A 24,775-nucleotide genomic window follows, 5' to 3' on the forward strand; every position below is an offset into this window, starting at 1 on the left:
GATTAAGTTTTTGATGTGGATTTTTATGCAGAGTTTCTAAATGAGAAAAATGATTACGAGTAGAGAGATCTGATTTATATAAACGATGCCGAACAGCTATGGTTTGCACTGCAAATGAGTTATTAGGGTGGAAAGATTTTCCAAAGGGTCTTAGAGTCTTGCTCCTTGATGAAGACATCAATTCTGCAACTGTAATAAAATCTAAACTTGAAGAAATGGATTATGTTGGTTAGTTACTTCAACTCCAAACTGTTCTTGATTTATTTAGTTGTAGATTTATTGTGCATGACTTTTCCACATGTTTAGTTGAAGTTCTTTACTTTATTATAATTTATGTTCTTGAGATTGTCTTAATCATGTGCTGTGCAAAAAAAACTTTAAGATAAAAGAAATACTCTTTTCGTAGGTTGATGATCACGGAAATGGAGTTCGAGTATTTAAGATGTTTATCTTTCTGAGTCAGAGTTTTAATCGAATTACATCTAAATGTGTTCAAAATCGGATAATATTTTTATGTTCAATACATAAAACTATTACCTTTTAGTTTTGGTTCCATATGTTTGCAATTTTTCATCTTTCCTATCACATTCATTTTAATTTGTATATAATATGTTATAGATTGTATATATTCATATCGGGGACTTCCCAGGGCCGTTTCAAACATATTTTGGGTATGGACGAAAGGAAAAAAAATAGGCCCTTAACATACAAAAATTTCATCTAGTTTTTTATAATAACTTAACAATCGAAAGAAAATTATTTGTACTAGCTTCTAATATAACATTTTTTATTATATAATAATAATAATAATAATAATAATAATAATAATAATAATAATAACAATAATAAAGTCCACAAAAATTTTGGACCCCTTTAAAAGATGGGCCCTGGACGGTCCCCTATCGCTCACCCTCTGGAACGACGGCCTTGGGACTTCCGAGTTTGTTATAACATTGAGAAAGAAAACATAAATTTATTTTGTAAATCTATTCACATAGGAAATACAAAATTAATATTAATATACTATAATATTCCATAGTATTTAGCTTCAATTTTGAAGGGTTCAAAACCAAACCAAACTTACATTTTGACTCTTGAACTCAAATCAGATGTGCAATAAGACCATTTAGAAAATTAGAAGTCTATAAAATAATAATGCTAAAAAGAAAAATCGATTCCCCTTTTAGTTAAAACAGAATATAAAAGAGGTATTAAATAAATAAATTTCGGATATCAGATAATCCGAAATATCCGAAATATTTTGAAATCAATATCCAAATCCAAATTCGAAAATTCGGATAATTTCGGATTTTCGTATTGGGTATCAGATATTGGATATTTTTTAACACCTCTAATTATCTATGTATTCAAGTCTATAAGCTCTTTATTATGGCAAGAGAAATTAAATATTCTCCTACTTTTTGTTCCTACATATTCTCCTACCTAATAAAATGGTGACATGTGTAACATGTAATAAAATTTAATGATATTTTAGGATAGTAATATGACACATGTCATCATTTAAATGAGTAAAATGATGGTAGGAACAAAAGGTGAAAGACCCTAACTTTCGTATTTCTGAAAGACCCAAACTTTCATACTTCACAATATTGTTACTCCGAAACATGCTACATGCATATTCATAAAATAATATTTTACATTGATAGTTTGATTACAAAAATCGGATACAAACCGACAACCGACTATTACAAAGTGTTATATATTACATAACTACCCAGAATACTATACTTTGATACATACATGATCCCTAAATACAAAAGTAGTATTACAACTATTCTAAACCTTCCAACAGTATATGACTATACTGGTTACTTATCTCCTGCAAATTTGTTAAACATTGAGAGGGTAAGCGGTGATGTTTAGTGAGTTCAATAATAGATACAATATAACGTTATGCCATATATACACTTCAATATGGCAGAAGCAAGGAGGAACAAGGAACAAAAAGGCATATGTGAATAATGCGAAAAGGTTTCCATATTAATTAATGAGACATAACAATTTCCATACTTGATATACAATCAATAGAACTTCAGCACAAGTGGCATAGAAAATACTCATGAATATCATTTTGCTAAAATATCCAGGCTTTCAGCCTTATCTTAGCATACTGCCGAAGCCAAAGTGATGCCTATGTCATACACTTCATGATCAACGGTACATACTAATACCTAAGTGATGCCTATGTCATACACTTTGTGGTCAGAGGTATAGCCTTGCTACAACAATAGCAGAAATAATATACGAGATGATAACATGGAAAAGCACATAGCATATATAACACATAACATACAGTTGTTCCTATATATTGAACTCACCTTGAATTAACCGGGGGTTAAAATAGTAAATTGGGCAGCACTTCGGCTCTAAATATGACTTTCTTTGTTGAAAACCAGGAGATTTATAGAAAACCGGGCCCTACGAGGGTTGGGCTTCAAAACCAAAAAGATAAATTTTTTTGGGGGCTTCTCAGGCACTTCGGGGCGTGTTCCGGGTGTTAAAAATGATTCCGGGGCTTCGGGGGAAGTGGAAATAATGAAAAATATGAGTTTAGGGGTCAAAATTGGCAAATTTCACATTTTACTCGGGAGGGTTCGCAACCTTCCTATTTATAGGGCGAAGTCCGAAGTCGACCGAGAAGGAGGGGAGTCAGCGAAGGCAGGTGGCAGCGAGGGAGAGAGACACGCGCTAAGCCTCGGACGCGCCACAACGCTGCGCACGTGTCAGGCTCAGGGGCTTCGGACGCTACACGCGTCAGACGGAGATTGGACCGCGCTTCGCCTGCGATAAGTGGCAAGACGCGATCAGATACGGGGCGAATTGCGAGGATCCGGCTGACGTGGCCTATTCCGGACCTTACCCTTGCGAGATTTCTCGGAAAATGTGCCCCAAACTTCTGAAATCCATAACTTTCGTATACGAGCTCCGTTTTTGACGTTCATTATATGCACGTGTAGGTAAAATTATTCTCTACAACTTTCGTTGAGACTTTGTCGGCTAATTTTGAATTTAATTTTAATATTATTATTTTTAATAGATCGGGACAGGAAAATCAGTTAAAAATTCATAACTTCTTCATCCAACGTCTGTTTTGTCAGACTTTTTACCATTGTACTACTATTGACGAGATCTTCAATTCTCGTTTAGGTTGTGTCGGCTAAAAATCAGTCGATTTAAAATTCGAGTTTTTAGCTGTCTACTACTAAGTTAAAACTTAGAAAAATCATAACTTCCTCATACGAAGTCAGATTTTGGCGTTCTTTTTATCCAACTTCTTGGTTTAACGAATACTACAACTTTCATTTAGATCACTAAGGTTAAAAAGTAGTTTATCAAAAACTCACTTTTTACGTCATTCGCTGCCATGCCGGATTTGTTGCGGATCTTCGATTGGTCATAACTTCTTCGTTATAACTCGGATTTCGATGAGGTTTTCGCCTAAATGCTTCTAACGAGATTATCTACAACTTTCAATAATAAAATTTTACTTATTTCAAATTTTATATTTTCGTTAAATTTCACCATTTGACATTTGATTGGAATCTCATAAGACTTCCAGTATTTTCTGAGTGATTCTAAACATAGTTTTACTTCATTTATAGTAAAAACTATCTGTTAGAACTCAACATGAAAATTCACATAATATTTCGTAATATTATTTACAATACACGATAACGGAACGTGTATGTTACAAAAGGTAGTAGGATATTAATATACGCGCTGGAGGTTATCTAACTTTGGCATTAATGTGTACAGTTTCTGCTTTCTATAGTGAGAATGATGCATTGTTGGCCATTTCGGAAAAATGTAAAGGCTTCCATGTAGCTATAGTAGAGGTATTGAAGTATTTTTGAATTTGATATACTTTTTGATGACATGTATACTGATGGTACCAAGTTTTTGGAAATTAATATTTTCCAGATATGGGTGTTACAAAGTGGCACCTGGTTGCCTCCATTTGAGCGTGTTCTTGATTTATTGGCTTCAATTTGAGGTGTCTTATGTTTTTTTATATTTTGTGACAGGTGAGAGCAGGTAACCTAGATGGAAGGTTTAAATTTCTTGAAAGGGCGAAAGACTTGCCTACAATCAGTATGCCTCCTTAACCACTAATCTAAATTTCTATGATGATAAATCTTTTTATACGAACATAAATTGAGTTTCTTCCGGTTTTGATTGCAGTGACTTCAGATCTGAATTGCATCAGTACCATGATGAAGTGCACAGCAGTAGGTTTTTATTCAATACAAGATTGTTTTTAAGGGTTAAATGCAATAAAAAGCAATATATTTGTTGATTACTGCATTGTACTTTCACTTTGTCCTGTTAAAGCATTGCACTTTAAAAATCTACCAATGTCATCTTAATATAATGCAATTTTTCTTGCTATAACTAGGTAGATTTTTCAAAGCACAATGTCCTAATAAGATAATTAATAATGAAAGTAAATGCTATAGTTAATACATTTTTTTTAAATCCACTTCCATGATAAGATTTTTTTTTTGAAAATTTAATGTTGTAATGGGAAAAAATGAAAATACAATGCTAAAATGAACAATAAATGAAAGTATATTGTTATTTCTTGCATTTAGTCATATTTTTAATAACCAACTAGTCTTAGGCAATGTTTATGTTTTTCCCCTATTCAGTATCATCTTGAAAAATGTTGTTTAAAATATATTTTAGAAAAATAACAGAAAAATATATTAATGTGAGCAAGTATCTCAAGTTACGACAAAGTGCAAAAACCTCTTTTTTTCCGAACTATCTAAGTCATTCTTTATTTAATAATCAAATAAACATGAATACATGCTTAGCATATTAAATTGTATATACTGATCAACGGACTAAATCTTGTCCCCATTAAGTCAAAAGAAAACAATATCAAAATCATTTTAATACTGAAATCTCAATGATCTCAACCCATGTGCTTGTTTTCTAGCTTGGTGCAGTCGAGTTCCTAGAGAAACCATTGTCCGAAGATAAACTCCGAAACATATAGCAGCATGTGGCTCACAAGGTTAGTAAGTTTAATTTCTATTGTGAACTAATAAATTCATTACCTTTCACTTGTTTTCTGATAATGGGATAGTGAAAACTTCAAGCAGGCATTCAATGCAGGACCAAAGGATGAAAATGAACCATTGAAATCCCAGAGAGCTTTGATTCATTTGGAAAAAGAAGGTATAAAGCAAGAAATCATTCAAAATCAAGAACATAATGAGGAGGTATCAATTGAAAGTGATAAATATCCCGCTCCATCAACCCCACAGTTGAAGCAAGGAATAAGGCTAGTTGATAATGAAGATCAAACTAATCTCTCAACTGAGAAAGAGTGTGTCGAACATGATGGTGAGTGTAAATTTGTCGAAATTACTTGTGATGATCATTTAGTTGTTGATATTGTTATGGAGACAAACTCCTACAAGAGTTTGGATGAGGGAATCAACAAGCCTTCAAATAATGAATGTTGCCCCGATCCTAAAAATGACGATAAGAAGCAAAACGAAGCATCCGAGCATCCTTTTTCACGTTCTAGTAAATTCGGTCGAAGAAAGATCAAGGTAAAGATGATGATTGATATGATTTATTTGATTAATCCTGAAATCACTGTGCCTCATAGAAAATCTATGAGGCACGCTATGCTCATGCCTAATACATACTTGTATGTATGAGTGTGAGGCACACTGTGTGTGGTACATACTTATATGTATCAGGCACATTTGGTATGTATGTATGTATATATATATATATATATATATATATATAAGGCACGCCATGCATTGTACATATTGTACCTCATATAGTCTGAGTTGAGAGCCTAGTGGTTGAGTTACCAGATTTCTCATAGGAGGTCTACGCGATTTACCCCCCATAGGATGGGCCTTATGAGGCACATTGTGCATGTGCCTGATACATACATGTGTATGTATGTTATGTATGATGTAAATGTGCCTCATATACTTGTAGAAATCAATTGTGTATGGGCCAAGATGCATTGGTGCACCATGATTATATTTGTGATTTTAAATGGAGCATTTGTTTCAGGTAGATTGGAGTAGTGAACTACACAAGAAATTCATACAAGCCGTGGAGCAACTTGGTGTTGATCAAGCCATACCTTCACATATATTAGAACTTATGAACATAGATGGTTTGACTAGGAATAATGTCGCAAGTCATCTCCACGTTAGTACAACTTGGTTCTTACACATAATATAATATAATATGATAGGTTGTTCTACATTTGGCATGCATTGTGGACAAGACAGGAAATCTTGATCATCACAAATAGCCTTAGAAAGCTTGTCCAGTCCTAGTCATATATATATATATATATATATATATATATATACACACACACACACACACACAAGCTACCATGATTGTTTTTTTTATCTAAAACTGAACATATATTTTTGTTATGATTTACGTAGAAATATAGATTACAACAGAGACATATTTTGCCCAAGGAAAGTGGCCGAAAATGGGCTCAAACTAGGCACCATTCAACAACAAGAAACTACTATCCACAAAAGCCCATTATGGCCTACTCTCCTCCATATCATTCTAACCAAGTATATCCTACTTGGCCACCTCCACACAGTTACCCTCCTCCACCTCAGATGTGGGGCCCGCCATATTATCCAACATGGCATTCTTCCGAAAGTTGGCCGTGGAATCCCAATCCAGGGGTAAATTTGTCATTCTACACTAATATATTCATTTTGTAATGTGTGTACCGAGCCTTTTGACCTTTACGAGACAATTATGGGTGTGTTCTTGTGATGTTCCAGGCACAAACTGAAACTTGGGGCTGCCCAACCATCCCACCTCCCCCATCTTTTCCTCAAGTAAGTATGCTTTTTGTAATCGGGTAAATGCAATGAATAACTTTATACTTTTATTTATATGTGTATTTTAGCATCTTAGTTTTATTTCGTTCAACTACAACATTGCGCTTTCAATTTTTTTAATCAGGGTAATGTATTTTGAAAATTCTATCTAGTTATTAGGATTATATTTCATTTTTTTCTTATCAGGATACTATCATTTGAAAACTCTAACCTAATTATAATAGTCAAATTTGTTTCGTGTTTTGATGATGTTGCCATAATTTTTTTTAATAAACAAATCAATGAGAAAATGTTGCTATTCATTACATTTAACCCTTTTTGTCATTGGTTGCATTGAATTAAAAAAATAATATTTATCCACGATTCGGGTGATTGCAGAATATTTCGCAATTTCAGAGTAACCGAACCATGCCAAAGAATTCATCTGACCATTATCTGGTATTGACCTTGTAACATCTCGAAATATCAAGAGTAGAGTTGAAGGGCTAAAAGAGTAAATTGGGAAAGAGCGACTCGGCGAGTCCATGTGCGGACTCGGCGAGTAAAGTCGCGACTTGGTCGCGTGTTAAGTGGCCGACTCGGCGAGTCAGAGTAATGGACTCGGCGAGTAGGCGCTTAGTGGAAAAAACCCTAATTCTCGAGGTTGAGCCCTATATAAAGAACATAACATCCATTCCCCCAGCCTCCTTACTAACCCTCAAGTCCAGAAACCCTAACCCTTGTGTGTGAGTGGATCAAGTGCATTTGGAAGCTTGGAGAAGCAATTGTTGAGGAAATCATGAAGGGTAAGAGGCTTGGAGCAAAGGGGCTTTGCTTGGATTCGAGTTTCATTGCAGTTGGGGCGTTCCTTTGAGGTAATATCTCATTTTTGAGCTGCTATTTCTTAGATGCATCGTTTTGGGGGTGTTAGAGACCATATCCTTGGATGTATTGGAGTTTAGAGGTTAGATCTGAGGTTGCTACCTCAGATCTGGAATGGAGAAGGGTTGGAATGCATGAAAGTCCCTGTTTGTGAGTGGTTGATGGAGCTATTTTGTCCCAAACCCAAACCCTAGAGTGAAAATGCATAGATCTCTTTGGATTCACGTAAAGTTTGCCACTTTACGTGATGGATGAGTTGTAGGAGGCTAGATCTATGTTTTGGATCAATTGCATGGCCTGGAATGCTTTTGTATGAGTTCAGACCGGTGGTACTCGGCGAGTCACATGGGTGGACTCGATGAGTTGCTTGATGATGATCTGGAACTCGACGAGTTGGAAGAACAACTCGGCGAGTTGGATGAAGATGGCCTGGAACTCGGCGAGTTGTATGAACAACTCGGCGAGTAGGTTGAAGATAGACTTAGACTCGGTGAGTCTGCTGTTGGACTCGGCGAGTCTTGTCGAAGAGTCCCAATATTTTCTGGTTGAGTCGAGAATCGACGAGTCAAGGGATGACTCGGTGAGTTGTGTGCGAGTGGACTCAGAGTTGTGGGCCTCGGTGAGTCTCGGGGTGACTCGGTGAGTTGAGTCGCGGATTGGGGAAGTTCTGAGCATGGGGACTCGACGAGTCGACGGGTTGACTCGGCGAGCAGGGTCAACCAGGAGGGTTGACTTTGACTGAGGACTTTGACTTTGACCAAGAGTTGACCGTTGACTTTTAGGGGTTGGTCAACAATGTGTCCTTTGGGTTAAGAGAGGGGTAAAATAGTCTTTTACCCTTAAGAGGGTGCCATGAGAGGGTTGATTCTAGTCTCGAGAGTTATATTCATGAGAGTATATGCCTTACGTGTTAGGCGGGGACGAGTTCAAGATTCAAGTGTGGGGATATCTGCTTTCTACTTGCCAGGTGAGTCTTCTCACTATACTTTACCTTGAGTAGGTAACCAGAGTTATGTGACAGAGTATTTGTATGCTATGTATGTTATGTGTTGTACTGCATTATTTCTACGTGATTTATGCTGTGCATGTTTTCAGAGTTGGAACCGGAGGGTTCCTATGTAACATCCCGAAATATCAAGAGTAGAGTAGAAGGGCTAAAAGAGTAAATTGGGAAAGAGTGACTCGGCGAGTCCATGGGTGGACTCGGCGAGTAGAGTCGCGACTGGGTCGCGTGTTAAGTAGCCGACTCGGCGAGTCATTAAGATGGACTCGGCGAGTAGGCGCTGAGTGGAGAAAACCCTAATTCCCGGGGTTGAGCCCTATATAAAGAACATAACAGCCCTCTCTCAGCCTCTTTATTCATCCTCAAGTCCAGAAACCCTTAGCCTTTGTGTGTGAGTGATCATATCTCATTTGGGAGCTTGAAGGAGGTGTTTGTTGAAGGAATTTTGGGAGTTTGAAGGCTTGGAGCAAGGGGTTTGCTTGGATTCGAGTTTCATTGTAGTTGGGGCATTCCTTGGAGGTAATATCTCGTTCTTGGGCTGTTGTTATGTTGTTTCTTCATTTTGGGGTTTGTGGGGAGCTTGTCTTTGGATGTAATTGGAGTCTAGAGGTTAGATCTGAGGTTGCTACCTCAGATCTGGAATGGAGAAGGATCAGAGAGCATGAAAGTCCCTGTGTTGGAGTGTTAGTGGAGCCATCATGTCCCAAACCTTAGCCCTAATGTGCAAAATGCATAGATCTCTTTGGATTCACGTAAAGTTTGCCACTTTACGTGATGGATGAGTTGTAGGAGGCTAGATCTATGTTTTGGAGTAATTGCATGGCCTGGAATGCTTCTGAATGGATTCAGACCGGTGGTACTTGGCGAGTCACATGGGTGTACTCGACGAGTTGCTTGAAGATGAGCTGGAACTCGACGAGTTGGAAGAACAACTCGGCGAGTTGGATGAAGATGGCCTGGAACTCGGCGAGTTGTATGAACAACTCGGCGAGTGGGTTGAAGATAGCCTTAGACTCGGCGAGTCTGTTCTTGGGCTCGGCGAGTCTTGTCGAAGAGTCCCAATATTTTCTGGTCGAGTCGAGAATCGGTGAGTCAAGGGATGACTCGGTGAGTTCTGTGCGAGTGGACTCAGAGTTGTTGAACTCGGCGAGTCTCGGGGTGACTCGGCGAGTTAGGTCACAGATTGAGGGAGTTCTGAGTATGGGGACTCGGCGAGTCATCGGGTTGACTCGGCGAGTAGAGTCAGTTAGGGGTTGACTTTGTCCTTGTCTTTGACCAAGGGTTGACCAGTGGTTTCCAGGGGCATTGTGGTAATTGTTGATTTTTGTTTTGAGTTCAGTGCATTGGTGGTTGTCCAGTGGTGGAGATCGTATCAGTGAACGGAGCAGCTTGGGTTATCTGTTCAGTCGGCAGTTTCGAGGTGAGTTATCCTCACTATATCGACAGGGTCTACGGCACCAAGGCCGGCCCTTTATCGGATGGAAATCCGGATAATTTTCTGTTATGATATTGCTTGATATTGGCCGGAAGGCATTATGTTATGGGCCGGAAGACATTATGTTATGAGCCGGAAGCCATTCTATGTTATGTGGACCGGAAGGTCATGGCCTGGAAGGGCGTATGTGTGTAAGTAGTATTTTGACTGAGACGTAGGGTGAAGCTATGCTAGTAACCGGTTAGGTCGGTATCCTGGTTAGGATGATGATATGCTATGTGATCCGCTTGATTGACTTGTTGCCTGTGAATTGCTATATGATTGTATGTATATGTGCACATGGTTGTTTGGACTGGAGTTGGGTTGAGGCGGATCATGCTGTGTGCTGTAGGCCAAGATACCCAGGGCGGACCGGTTGTCCCGAAGGCCCAGCGAGCGGTCCGGATAGGCTGTAGGCCCCGAAAGGGGCGGACCAGACGTGCCGAAGGCTCGGAGAGTGGACCAGATAGACTGAAGGCCCGGTGCGGGCGGACCAGTCATACTGTAGACTCAGAGAGTGGACCAGGTGGATTGAAGGCCCGGGAGCGGGCGGACCAATCATACTGTAGACTCGATGTATGTGGATAGACTCAGAGGGTGGACCAGGTGGACTGTAGGCCAGTGCGGCGTACCAGTCACACAGTAGACCCGAAGTGCATGGCTGTTCTGTGATCGGATATGTTATGGCATGTTATGCGTGTATGGTATTTATGGTTGGTATTTTGGGGATATCTCACTAAGCTTTCGGGCTTACAGTGGTGGTTTCATGTTTTTCAGGTTCTTCAGGAGACTGTGGCAAGGCGAAGGCGTGATCGTACCGCTCCTCATGATTTTATAGTGATGTGATTCTGGGAATACGTTAAATGTTTTGTATTGAAAACCTTTTTGTAAAGATTTTAATGAAATCGAGCTGTTTTGAAAATTTTAAAATTGGTTGTATTTTTCGGTCGTTACAAGTTGGTATCAGAGCCTTGGTTTGAGTGAATTGGAGGAACATTCGTGTGACTCCAGTCTCAAATCGAGGAGAGTTTTCAAAAGAGTATTTAAAATGGTTTTCAAAATGAGTAAGGGAGGATGCGGAGGTACGATCAGCCGGAGCCAGTAAGTAACCCCAAAATACCATGCATATTATTTGTTTTTGAGCTTTGATAGAACAGCATGCTAGTGATAGGCTAGGGATCTTCAGGATTTCATGATATGTTGCCTGATTTGTGATGCCTGTAGCCTAGGGTTCCTTATGGGATATTTTCAGTATTCCTCTAGTGGTGAGGGTTGAGCGTTGCTATGCATGTTTCTCTAGGGCGTTGTGGTAGTACTTCATACAAATATGGGTAGGTGTGGAAGGTAGTATGGGCCCGTACTACTGAAAGCACAGGAACCATACGCGTATCAGGGAAACCATGATCTCTAGGGTTGGGTTGAGAGAGTTGGATCCCAGGTTGTGGGAAGAGCCTGAGATTTTGCGTGGTGTTTTCAGCATGGAGATTCCGAGGCATGATGAGAGTGGATCCGGATCAAGATCGGGAGCTGGAGAGAGAGTTCCGGGCGAATCGGTGCCACCCGAGGTTATCGGTCAGATGAGCACGAGCGAGTTGGATGCGAGGATTCATGAGATCCTGCGTGATGAGATTGCTGAGTTGTTCCGGGCTGAGTTGCCAGAGTTGTTTGGGTCGATTAAGACCGCCATGGTTGAGTATTTTGATGAGCGCTATGCAGCTCTCACTGAGACAGTTGCCGCGGCAGCTACAGCGGCTGTAGTAGCGGCAAGGGGAGGAGCTAGTCGGGGTTTTCAGTATCGGGACTTCGATAATACGAAGCCTCCCACATTCGACGGAGTTCAGGACCCGATTGTTGCTATGAGGTGGTTGTCAGACGTGGAGGGTTGTTTCTTCACATGTTCATGCCCTACTGATCAGAGGGTGAGGTGTGCTCTGAACCTGTTGAGGCTCGGGGCGAAGGATTGGTGGAGATTGACCACGGGGTCATATTCGGATGCGCAGAGGGCTGCGGTTTCGTGGGATCAGTTCAGGGAAATGTTCAGCACTGGTTATGTTCCGCAAGTTGAGAGGGAGAGATTGGCTCAGGAGTTCCTTGAGCTGAAGCAGGATTCGGAGTCGGTGACTGAGATCACCAGGATGTTCACTGAGAGGGCGATGTTTTGCCCAGAGTTCGCTTCGGAGCAGGCTCAGATGTCTTGATATCTGAGCATGCTCAAAAGGGACATCAGGCAGTTCGTGTCTGCGCAGAGGTGCGGGACATTGTTGGAGTTGCAGGAGGCCGCTAGGCGGCGTGAGTTAGAGATTGAGTTGCAGTTGCGTGAGCTGAGGCAGGCTCTGGTGCAGTCGCAGCCGGTGCCGAAACAGTCCAAAACCGTTGATGTTAGAGTGGGGGATCTGAGCAGCCACACTTGTGGGAAGTGTGGGAGGGGTCACACCGGGGTTTGTAGGTCTGGTGGTGCATGCCGCAAGTGCGGAAAGGAGGGGCACTATGCGAGGGATTGTCGGTAGTCAGCGCCAGTTCGGGATTTGAGGATTTGCTATCATTGTCATCAGGTTGGGCATTTGAGGGTCAACTGTCCGCAGCTTGTTGCAGGACCGGTGTAGGCTCCAGCACCGGCCACTTTGAGGATCACAGGTGGAGGTCAGGGTGGAGCAGAGCCCCCAAGGGCTCAGGGTCGTGCTTTTCAGCTTGTAGCAGAGGAGGTCAGGGCAGTGCCGGATGCAGCTGCGGGTAGGTTCTTTCTTGATATCTTGTTATCTTGTGATTATTGTGGTGTAAAGTTTATGAGCTGGTATTTTGTTTGGTTTTTGTTGTGGTATTCGTCATTATGCGGGTTGTGGTTTTGGTTATGGGTTATTGTTTTGGGAATTCCGTTGGTTATCATTCATGAGGGTTATTAGTGGAAACCCAGCATTGGGTTGCAGGCCGGGTAGCATCTGCTTTCTGAGGAGTGGTTAGATGTAGATTGAGTTTCTTTCGAGCAGGTTGATCAGGGTTGACGTGAGATCTCGTTGAGGTTGTTTATGCTTGTGGGAAGCAGTCTGCATGTAAGTGTTTTCTTTGTGCAAGAGTTGTTCTAGGAGGTTGGTGATGGCGATCGGTGGTTGATAGTTAGTGCCCAAGTGGGGGAGAACTGGAGAATTCTGCGGGAGATTGTCGAGTATTCGAGAGTGCTTAGCTGTTGGGATTCAGCAAGTGTACTGTCAGCCCAGAGTATAGGCTGATAGGAGTAAGTGTCGGGCATGCGGGGCGGGATACAGACCTAGGGCATTTGATTGTGGAGGTCCGGGGAGCAGGCCGGGATCGAGTATGTATGATGGAGTTAGAGTTCGGAACCCCTAGAGGGCTAGAACGGTATGCATGGGAGGATTTCCGAGGGGGATAGCCCGGAATGTTGAATGGTAGTTGAGCGGTCCGGATAGACTGAAGGCCGGTAGGCGTACCAGTCAGGCCGAAGGCTCAGAGAACGGTCCAGCCAAACTGAAGGCACTGAGAGCGGTCCAGATTGGCTGAAGGTTTTGAGAGAGTGGTCCAGATGGGCTGAAGGCCTGGTGAGGCGGTCCAGTCATGCTGAAGACTCTGCATGTATTGTTGGATCAGTTTGAGGATATGGTTTGTGTATGTTGCAGTGTGATTGCGTTAGAAGGTCTGGCCCCGGGTAGTGATCTTGATTAGTGGAGTTAGTTCAGGGGCTTGAGAGTCCGAGTATGTGTGTGTTGGATGGATAGCGGATACGCTAAAAAGGGGTGGTGTAGCGTTGGGCGAGCACCGTGGCACTTGTTGGAGTGGCAATATGGCCAAGTGGATTCCTTGGAAAAAGGAAGTGAGAGAGTTGTGTAACTCCGAGAGGGAGTGCAAGTTCACGGAAGTGGAAGCGGCAGAGCAGAGTTATAATTAGAGTAATTCGAGTATGGTTTTTGAGCAGCGTGTTTGCGGCAGTGAAATAGAAGCTCATCTGGTTTGGGATGTCTGTTGAGGTTGCGGAGGAATTCCGCAGATGTAGAGCCAAGAGACTCGGAAGGGATGCAGGGAGAGAGCCTTGGGCTCTCAGTGTGATTCTGATCAGGGTATTGGATATGTATCAGTGGTTCATCCTGGGGGATGTTGGAGGATATCATCAGTGTATCAGGTTTTCCCAACCTGAGGGTGCTGGAGAAAGTTCAGCATGTGTATGTGATTGCAAGAGGAGAACTCGTGGGAGTTGCTCTGAGATTGAGAATGGGTCTTTCCGTTGTCACGGAATGGATAGAGTGGGATTCGGATCGGGGATCCGATGGTTCATGGCTTTCTAGCCCTTATGGGTCGAGTGATTGTTGGGATTTGGGGCAATGGTGCGTCATGGGTAATTCTCGGTTGTTGAGTGTGATTATCAGAGGGTACAGCCGGTGCCCAACTCGAGACGGTGGTCAGGACACCGTAAGGAAAGAGAAAGTGTGTTTGAGTTTCGATGGGTATGCCTTGAGGGACTTGGCCCGGTTAAGGCCAGGTGGCGCGCTGTGGGAGTATCTTTGGGATTGAATTGCTGTAGGCTTCGAGGACGAAGCCTAATTTTAGTGGGGGAGAATTGTAACATCCCGAAATATCAAGAGTAGAGTAGAAGGGCTAAAAGAGTAAATTGGGAAAGAGTGACTCGGCGAGTCCATGGGTGGACTCGGCGAGTAGAGTCGCGACTGGGTCGCGTGTTAAGTAGCCGACTCGGCGAGTCATTAAGATGGACTCGGCGAGTAGGCGCTGAGTGGAGAAAACCCTAATTCCCGGGGTTGAGCCCTATATAAAGAACATAACAGCCCTCTCTCAGCCTCTTTATTCATCCTCAAGTCCAGAAACCCTTAGCCTTTGTGTGTGAGTGATCATATCTCATTTGGGAGCTTGAAGGAGGTGTTTGTTGAAGGAATTTTGGGAGTTTGAAGGCTTGGAGCAAGGGGCTTTGCTTGGATTCGAGTTTCATTGCATTTGGGGCGTTCCTTGGAGGTAATATCTCGTTCTTGGGCTGTTGTTATGTTGTTTCTTCATTTTGGGGTTTGTGGGGAGCTTGTCTTTGGATGTAATTGGAGTCTAGAGGTTAGATCTGAGGTTGCTACCTCAGATCTGGAATGGAGAAGGATCAGAGAGCATGAAAGTCCCTGTGTTGGAGTGTTAGTGGACTCAGAGTTGTTGAACTCGGCGAGTCATCGGGTTGACTCGGCGAGTAGAGTCAGTCAGGGGTTGACTTTGACCTTGTCTTTGACCAAGGGTTGACCAGTGGTTTCCAGGGGCATTGTGGTAATTGTTGATTTTTGTTTTGAGTTCAGTGCATTGGTGGTTGTCCAGTGGTGGAGATCGTATCAGTGTACGGAGCAGCTTGGGTTATCTATTCAGTCGGCAGTTTCGAGGTGAGTTATCCTCACTATATCGACAGGGTCTACGGCACCAAGGCCGGCCCTTTATCGGATGGAAATCCGGATAATTGTCTGTTATGATATTGCTTGATATTGGCCGGAAGGCATTATGTTATGGGCCGGAAGGCATTATGTTATGAGCCGGAAGCCATTCTATGTTTTGTGGACCGGAAGGTCATGGCCTGGAAGGGCGTATGTGTGTAAGTAGTATTTTGACTGAGATGTAGGGTGAAGCTATGCTAGTGACCGGTTAGGTCGGTATCCTGGTTAGGATGATGATATGCTATGTGATCCGCTTGATTGACTTGTTGCCTGTGAATTGCTATATGATTGTATGTATATGTGCACATGGTTGTTTGGACTGGAGTTGGGTTGAGGCGGGTCCTACTGTGTGCTGTAGGCCAAGATACCCAGGGCGGACCGGTTGTCCTGAAGGCCCAGCGAGCGGTCCGGATAGGCTGTAGGCCCCGAAAGGGGCGGACCAGACGTGCCGAAGGCTCGGAGAGTGGACCAGATAGACTGAAGGCCCGGTGCGGGCGGACCAGTCATACTGTAGACTCAGAGAGTGGACCAGGTGGTATGAAGGCCCGGGAGCGGGCGGACCAATCACACTGTAGACTCGATGTATGTGGATAGACTCAGAGGGTGGACCAGGTGGACTGTAGGCCGGTGCGGCGGACCAGTCACACAGTAGACCCGAAGTGTATGGCTGTTCTGTGATCAGATATGTTATGGCATGTTATGCGTGTATGGTATTTATGGTTGGTATTTTGGGGATATCTCACTAAGCTTTCGGGCTTACAGTGGTGGTTTCATGTTTTTCAGGTTCTTCAGGAGACTGTGGCAAGGCGAAGGCGTGATCGTACCGCTCCTCATGATTTTATAGCGATGTGATTCTGGGAATACGTTAAATGTTTTGTATTGAAAACCTTTTTGTAAAGATTTTAATGAAATCGAGCTGTTTTGAAAAATTTAAAATTGGTTGTATTTTTCGGTCGTTACATCCTAGAGTTAGAACCGGAAGGTTCATAGAGTTAGAACCAGTGGGTTCACAGAGCAGGGTCCACGAACCCACAGAGTTATAGCCTCGTGTGGCTAATATGTGTTGTGTGTGGTATTTTGGGGAAACTCACTAAGCTTCATGCTTACAGTGTTTTGTTTTATGTATGTGTTTCAGGTTTCTTTCAGGACCATGGGACGACACCGACTTGATTGTACACACCAGAGAAAGAGTCATGTTTTGAGGATCCTAGTTTTCTATACAAGTGAAAATGGAGTCATGTTTTGTAATTCGATTATGAATGAGATTTTAAACAAGTGTTTCTAAGAATTAAACGATTATTTTTCAATGAAAATTGTTTGAAATTTTCGGTGTTACAAGTTGGTATCAGAGCCTTGGTTTGAGGGATTCGGATGCGCCTTCGGGTAATTCTGGACTCAAACTGAGGAAGTAAGAAAAGTTTTCAAAGAAATAATTTACTAAAGCGAATAAGAGTTCAAAAAGAAAACGAGAAAGAGCAGTGTGTACAATCAGCCAGAGCCCGAACGGTGATTTCCCAAAATACCCTTACTTTTGTGTTATGAGATATTTATGATGCACTTTATGAGATATTATTGCATGCTAGAGACAGGCTAGGTATTCCATATCTTAGGACTAGAGTGGCCTGATTTGTGATGCCTTAGCCTAGGAATTACTGTGATATGCGATGTGCTTTTGAGTATGTGATGAGTGAGAATATTTGATTGGAATCCTTTAGGGGATTTGAGTAGAGGAGTAATCTAGGGGAGATACCTAGATGAGTACTGCGGTACTTGGAGAAAGAATAGTTAGAGCCCGCGAGGGGAAGAGTTGCAGAGTTCGGTGGTACTTCCGAGGATGAGCAGAGCAAGCGGAGTTATAACCCAGAGTGAGTCATATATATTCTTCGATGCTCAAATGCTGCTTGCTTCGTGCTTTGTGGAACTCTCGATGATGGGAGTCAGCTACCAAGCGAATATGACGATATTCAGGAGGTAGATGGCTGGCATCATTAGGAGCTCTTCAGCAGTTGATGGCAGAGAAGTGTAGGAATCTAGGAAGAGCCTAGGGAGTAACCTTAGCCAGATGAGTGCACTGGCAGAGTAGAGAATTTCGCTGGGAAGCGAGCGCGCGCGACGGAATTGGTGAACGAGAAGGTCGAGCAGCTACTTAGGAGCTCCGGGATAGTCCGTGTGGAAAGTATGGGTAGATGTGGCAGGTAGTATGGGCCCGTACTACTGAAAGCAGAGGACCCATACTTGATACAGGGAGTATTCTGAAGGTTTTAACGAGCGTATTAAGGAGTGATGTTATGGTTTGAGTACCATACATCAGAGCAGATTGAGGAGTGATGTTATGGTTCGAGTACCATACATCGGAGCAGATGGAGGAGTGATGCTATGGTTTGGGTACTATACACCGGAGCATATTGAGAAGAGATGTCATGGGATGAGTACCATGGTTCGTAGTGAATGATGCTTGTGATTCTCTGGTTATCCGGTCACGATTGATGAGGTAGAGATTGGACGCTATGGGTTTTAGGCCTATAGACCATGATTGAGTTTGAAGAGGCGTCCCTCGAGAGGGAGGTCGAGAGCTTATCAGAGTATTTTGGTAAGGAGTTAGAGGGAGGGGCGAATTTCGGTCTGAGTTGAGCAATCAGTCGATAGAGGAGATGTCACCTTCTATGACTTGAGTGGTGCTATTTATGTTCGTGTGTGGAACATGAGAAGCCTAATGTTTAAGTTTCGGGTTTGGGGGTAAAACCCTGCAGGTTGTCATTGATGATGATTTTCCATCAGAGTATCAGGTAGCATGTGTGCTGCGAGACAGTGATTTACCATGAGCAGATAGTCAGCTGGGACTGAGATAGTCAAGGACCACGTTACACCTATTTGAGTATAGTAGGGCGTATTGTAGAGGTATCAGTGGGGAGTCCAGTCGAATTAATCAGTGCAATGGTTTTTCTATCCATGTTGGGTGTTGAATATGGGAGTGGATCCCTGTTCTTGGGATGATCCATGTGTTGGAACGTTGGTTGATGAGTCGAAGTGGGGAATATGATGATTTCGTGGTCCAGTCTATAAGACAGTGATGTTATTGGACAGTTGAGTTGTTGGTATTGGATTGGTACGAGACTTGGAACGACTAGAGGCAGTCGTGATGAGAAGTTCTTGAGGATTTCATCTGAGGTTCAGAGTTATGAGATCGATTAATTTCCTTAAAGGGGATTATCGGGTGTTGCGTCGCACTTTCCAGAGGCAGGTGCGTTATTGCTGGTGGAAATAGTTCGTGAGGTTGTTGATGTGTCAGATAGTGATGGTTCGAACCCTAAGTGGGGGAGAACCGGGTGGTTTATTGAGAGAACCAGAGATTTGTGCAAGAGCGGTTAGGGGTTGGATGTAGAACCTACGGCTTGAATTCAAGAGATCAGGGTCATTGGTGGTCAAGGAAAAGGTGTAGGGCGAGATAATGCATATGGTGTATGCCTGAGGGAAGGATGGGTGTCTCCACGGCGGGTGGTCAATGGTCAGGAATCTGGTGGTGGTCAGAGTCGTTTCAAGTGGAAGACTCGTAATGATGGTATGGGCAGTTGAGAACTTCTGGGTTGAAATATGGGTAGCAGATTATCGAGTAGCCAATTCCCGGGCTAGGATGTGTATTCTTGCTTGAATTTTGAGTAGTAGTGGAAAGGGTTTCGGAGGATCATCAGTGTGTTCTGAAGGGTTAGCGCCTTCCTTGTATTCCAATTGAGTGTTTGGATGCACTGAAGTTGCGCATCGTGTGATATCAGAAATTATTATGGGATTTAGAGGAAATGTATTGTTGTGTGTGTATGGTGTTGGGAGTAAGGGAATCTGTGGTTGTGGCAGGATCTTGTGATGTTCTGTTGGGATATTCCGAGGTATCCGGGTATGATATCTTTATTTCGGAGTTACTCATGAATCTTGAGTTGAAACGATTTGTGGTGTATCAGGTATCTACGGATCTAGTGGGAGCCCTTCGAGTATGGGCATCCAGGGAGATTATTTAAGAGAGTGGATCTTTGCAAGGGTGGGCATTTTGATATGTCGATTGCCTCCAGAGTCTGTGATGCATATTCGAGTCGAGTATGGGTAGCTGCCTATGATAGCCTGCAAAGCATGAGCTAGTGGAGTCAGAGGGTGTTGTGATACTGCGGGAAGTCGTAGTACTCACTAGTCAGAGGGTGTTGTGATACTGCGGGAAGCCGTAGTACTCACTAGTCAGAGGGTGTTGTGATACTGTGGGGAGCCGTAGTACTCACTAGTCAGAGGGTGTTGTGATGCTGCGGGGAGCTGTAGTACTCACTAGTCAGAGGGTGTTGTGATGCTGCGGGGAGCCGTAGTACTCACTAGTCAGAGGGTGTTGTGATACTGCGGGGAGCCGTAGTACTCACTAGATGGCAAGAGAATGTGATGATGGAATGTTCTCCGATCAGTGTATGATGTGGAAGAGTTTTGGGTTTGAGTAGCCCTAGTATTGAGTTCTGGAGCCTGGGTGTTGAACCGGGGGCGAGACCGGGGTCTCCGTCTCTGTCGGGAGATGCACAAGGGATATGCGCAGCAGAAACCAGAGATCAGAGTTGAGACGATCCTTGGTTGGATTGTATTTTCTCGCATGAGGAAAAGAGAATTTTGTGACTTGCGTGTCCCTGGGCCGGGATAGTGGTCACGGGGAGGAAGTTAGTGGGATATTTGGATCATGATATGGATGACCTTTGGAGGCTCAGCTGTGGAGTCAAAAGCTGACCTGGTGCTCAGTCTTGAAGAGGGATATGAGAAATGAGCTAGAGCTTATCATGACGATGTCTGAGGACACTTCAGAGTGAGCGAGCGATTCAGACGCTCGAAGACATGCTTCAGGCATGTGTATTAGATTTCGGAGGGAGTTGCGGCACGTATTTATCCTTGGTTGAGTTATCCTATATCAACAGCCATCATTAGTGCATTGGTATGCCACCCTTTGAGCTGTTGTATGGCAGGAGGTGTCGGACCCTCATTTGCTGGGAAAAGGTAGCGCATGGACCCGAGAGCCCTTGCGAGCAGATCCAGAGCATGTGCGATACATGGAGTAGTGGCAAGATTGGCAAGTGGATTTCACTGGGTAAGGGAGGAGAAAGGTATGTAACCCCCGGGGGGGAAGTGTTGGTTCACGGAAGTGAAAGTAGTAGTGAGAGTGGATGATTTGGAGTATGGTGGTTGAACACTGTGTCTGTGACAGTGGTATGGAATGACATCAGGATGGGATGTCTGCTGAGGACGCGGAAGGGATTCCGCGGGTGTAGAGCCAAGAGTCTCAGGATGAATGCAGGGATGGAGTCTGGGACTCCCAACTTGATTCTGATCAAGGGTTGTGTGCGTAGTGGTGGTTCCTCCTGGGGATGTTAGAGATGTCGTCAGTGTGACGGGTTTTCCTAACCCGAGGGTGCGAAGGTTGGTGCAGCATGTGTGTGTGATTGCAAGAAGAGGACTCGTGGGAGTTGCTCTGAGATTGAAGAGTGGGTCTTTCTGTCAAGCATGGATGGATAGAGTGGGATTCGGATCGGGGATCCGGTGGTTCGTGATTATTTCTAGCTCGTAGGGGGGTCGGGCGATTGTTGAGATTTGGAGCAGTGATGCATCTCGGGTAATTCTCGATTGTTGAGTGTGATTATCAGAGGGTACAGCCGGTACCCGGTTTGAGACGGTGGTCAGGACACCGCAAGGAAAGAGGAAGTGAGTTCGAGTTCGATGGTTATGCTTTGAGGAACCTGGTCCAGTTAGGGCCAGGTGGCGCGTCGTGGGAGTATTTTGGAGTTGAGTTGCCATAGGCTTCGAGGACGAAGCCTAATTTAAGTGGGGGAGAATTGTAACATCCCGAAATATCAAGAGTAGAGTTGAAGGGCTAAAAGAGTAAATTGGGAAAGAGCGACTCGGCGAGTCCATGTGCGGACTCGGCGAGTAGAGTCGCGACTTGGTCGCGTGTTAAGTGGCCGACTCGGCGAGTCAGAGTAATGGACTCGGCGAGTAGGCGCTTAGTGGAAAAAACCCTAATTCTCGAGGTTGAGCCCTATATAAAGAACATAACATCCATTCCCCCAGCCTCCTTACTAACCCTCAAGTCCAGAAACCCTAACCCTTGTGTGTGAGTGGATCAAGTGCATTTGGAAGCTTGGAGAAGCAATTGTTGAGGAAATCATGAAGGGTAAGAGGCTTGGAGCAAAGGGGCTTTGCTTGGATTCGAGTTTCATTGCAGTTGGGGCATTCCTTTGAGGTAATATCTCATTTTTGAGCTGCTATTTCTTAGATGCATCGTTTTGGGGGTGTTAGAGACCATATCCTTGGATGTATTGGAGTTTAGAGGTTAGATCTGAGGTTGCTACCTCAGATCTGGAATGGAGAAGGGTTGGAATGCATGAAAGTCCCTGTTTGTGAGTGGTTGATGGAGCTATTTTGTCCCAAACCCAAACCCTAGAGTGAAAATGCATAGATCTCTTTGGATTCACATAAAGTTTGCCACTTTATGTGATGGATGAGTTGTAGGAGGCTAGATCTATGTTTTGGATCAATTGCATGGCCTGGAATGCTTCTGTATGAGTTCAGACCGGTGGTACTCGGCGAGTCACATGGGTGGACTCGACGAGTTGCTTGATGATGAGCTGGAACTCGACGAGTTGGAAGAACAACTCGGCGAGTTGGATGAAGATGGCCTGGAACTCGGCAAGTTGTATGAACAACTCGGCGAGTAGGTTGAAGATAGCCTTAGACTCGGCGAGTCTGCTGTTGGACTCCGCGAGTCCTGTCGAAGAGTCCCAATATTTTCTGGTTGAGTCGAGAATCGGCGAGTCAAGGGATGACTCGGTGAGTTGTGTGCGAGTGGACTCAGAGTTGTGGGACTCGACGAGTCTCGGGGTGACTCGGTGAGTTGAGTCGCGGATTGGGGAAGTTCTGAGCATGGGGACTCGACGAGTCGACGGGTTGACTCGGCGAGCAGGGTCAACCAGGAGGGTTGACTTTGACTAAGGACTTTGACTTTGACCAAGAGTTGACCGTTGACTTTTAGGGGTTGGTCAGCGATGTGGCCTTTGGGCCAAGAGAGGGGTAAAATAGTCTTTTACCCGTAAGAGGGTGCCATGAGAGGGTTGATTCTAGTCTCAAGAGTTATATTCATGAGAGTATATGCCTTACGTGTTAGGCGGCGGCGAGTTCGAGATTCAAGTGTGGGGATATCTGCTTTCTGCTTGCCAGGTGAGTCTTCTCACTATACTTTACCTTGAGTAGGTAACCAGAGTTATGTGACAGAGTATTTGTATGCTATGTATGTTATGTGTTGTACTGCATTATTTCTATGTGATTTATGCTGTGCATGTTTTCAGAGTTGGAACCGGAGGGTTCCTAGAGTTAGAACCGGAAGGTTCACAGAGTTAGAACCAGAGGGTTCACAGAGCAGGGTCCACGGACCCATAGAGTTATAGCCTCGTGTGGCTAATATGTGTTGTGTGTGGTATTTTGGGGAAACTCACTAAGCTTCGTGCTTACAGTGTTTTGTTTTATGTATGTGTTTCAAGTTTCTTTCAGGACCACGGGACGACACCGACTTGATTGTACACACCAGAGAAAGAGTCATGTTTTGAGGATCCTGGTTTTCTATACAAGTGAAAATGGAGTCATGTTTTGTAATTCGATTATGAATGAGATTTTAAACAAGTGTTTCTAAGAATTAAACGATTATTTTTAAATGAAAATTGTTTGAAATTTTCGGTGTTACAGACCTTCACCGTATCTTATAGGATTTGACTTTTTTGGTTATAAAAATGTTTTTCAAGTCAAGAATAAGATAGATTTTTCAGTTTTGGAGTTGATTGCTAAGTTATACTCTTCGGTACAAATGTCAAATCCTAGAATGATATTATTATCAGTAAGTCATGGTTAGAACTTTAGAGGTGAAACATAACTTTTAGAGTTAGAATTTTATATGTATCCTTTCTTTTTTACTACATTTTACTTCATAACCCAAGTAATTATAACATAATGATCATACTTGAAGTGTAGTGTCTTTGTTTGACCTCAAAATTCAAACATGAAAGTCAAAAGTCATTGCTTCCGATCCATTGGGCTTAGACGCCTTCCACCCTTAAAATAAATTAGTTATAACTTTTTCTAAGCTTGTTTTTGTAAATTCCCCACACAATTTTTTTGACTTTTAAATGTTGGAGTGTTATTTAACTATTAGTGATTTAGTGTTAGTGTTAAGTGTTATATATAGCACAAATTGCAATAATTAATATGTTTTGCTTTTTTTTTACTAATATAGTAAATGTACCTAATCTTTTGACATATAACAGAAATGTAAGAACATTCTTTACCCATAATAGCAACTTATAGTTTTTATTGTGTGTTGTAACTCATAATTGCAGTGTATAGATTTCTCTACAATCATGCTATACTTACGATTCCTTACCCATAATTACAATATACTTACATTTCTTAACCAATAATAGCAATATATAACAAATACACTGTATTTCGATGCATCCAAATGTGAGTAGTAGCTTCTATTAATTATTGGTAAAAATATAAGTAGATTGTTATGAATATAACATAATCTACATTGTTATTATTGGTAACAAATATAATTAATTACCTTGCAGCTATCAGAAAAAAAAAGTACATTTCTCGTATTGAGAACGATAGTGAAGTACATTGCTATTCTCTATAATTTGTTAATATTCATATTCCATTTTGTGTTAGTGCTTTGCATGTGCTTTTGAAGTGTTGTGACATATGGACGTACTATAATTATTGTAGGGAGATGAAGTCATTGACAAGGTGGTGAAGGAAGCAATAAATAAGCCTTGGCTGCCATTGCCTTTAGCCCTCAAACCTCCATCTACTGAAAGTGTCATATCAGAGCACTCCAAACAAGGGATCTCAACCATTCCTCCCAAAATCAATGGTTGTTGTTGATGTTGATGCTGATGTCAGCCGCTGTACACAATTGATGTGTATGATCTCAATAAATTAACTCTGATCATATACAATATTGTCGACGATAGTTCAATGGGGTTGTAAATAGATTTTAATTAAGAGAATTTGATTCGTGGGCCCACACATTTTGAATGTGAGCCCCACATATTGTGGTGCTCATGTTAGTGGTGAAGAA

The 24,775-nt window shown here is 42.8% G+C and overlaps 1 pseudogene; it reads left to right on the plus strand.

Annotated features, from left to right (window-relative positions):
- Positions 1-84: 84 nt before the first annotated feature.
- LOC145058368 (two-component response regulator-like APRR2) lies at positions 85-24,775 on the plus strand (annotated as a pseudogene).

The sequence above is a fragment of the Lactuca serriola genome, chromosome 6, assembly GCF_051521515.1.
Source record: "Lactuca serriola cultivar US96UC23 chromosome 6, Lser_US96UC23_V15, whole genome shotgun sequence".
Lineage (NCBI taxonomy): Eukaryota > Viridiplantae > Streptophyta > Magnoliopsida > Asterales > Asteraceae > Lactuca > Lactuca serriola.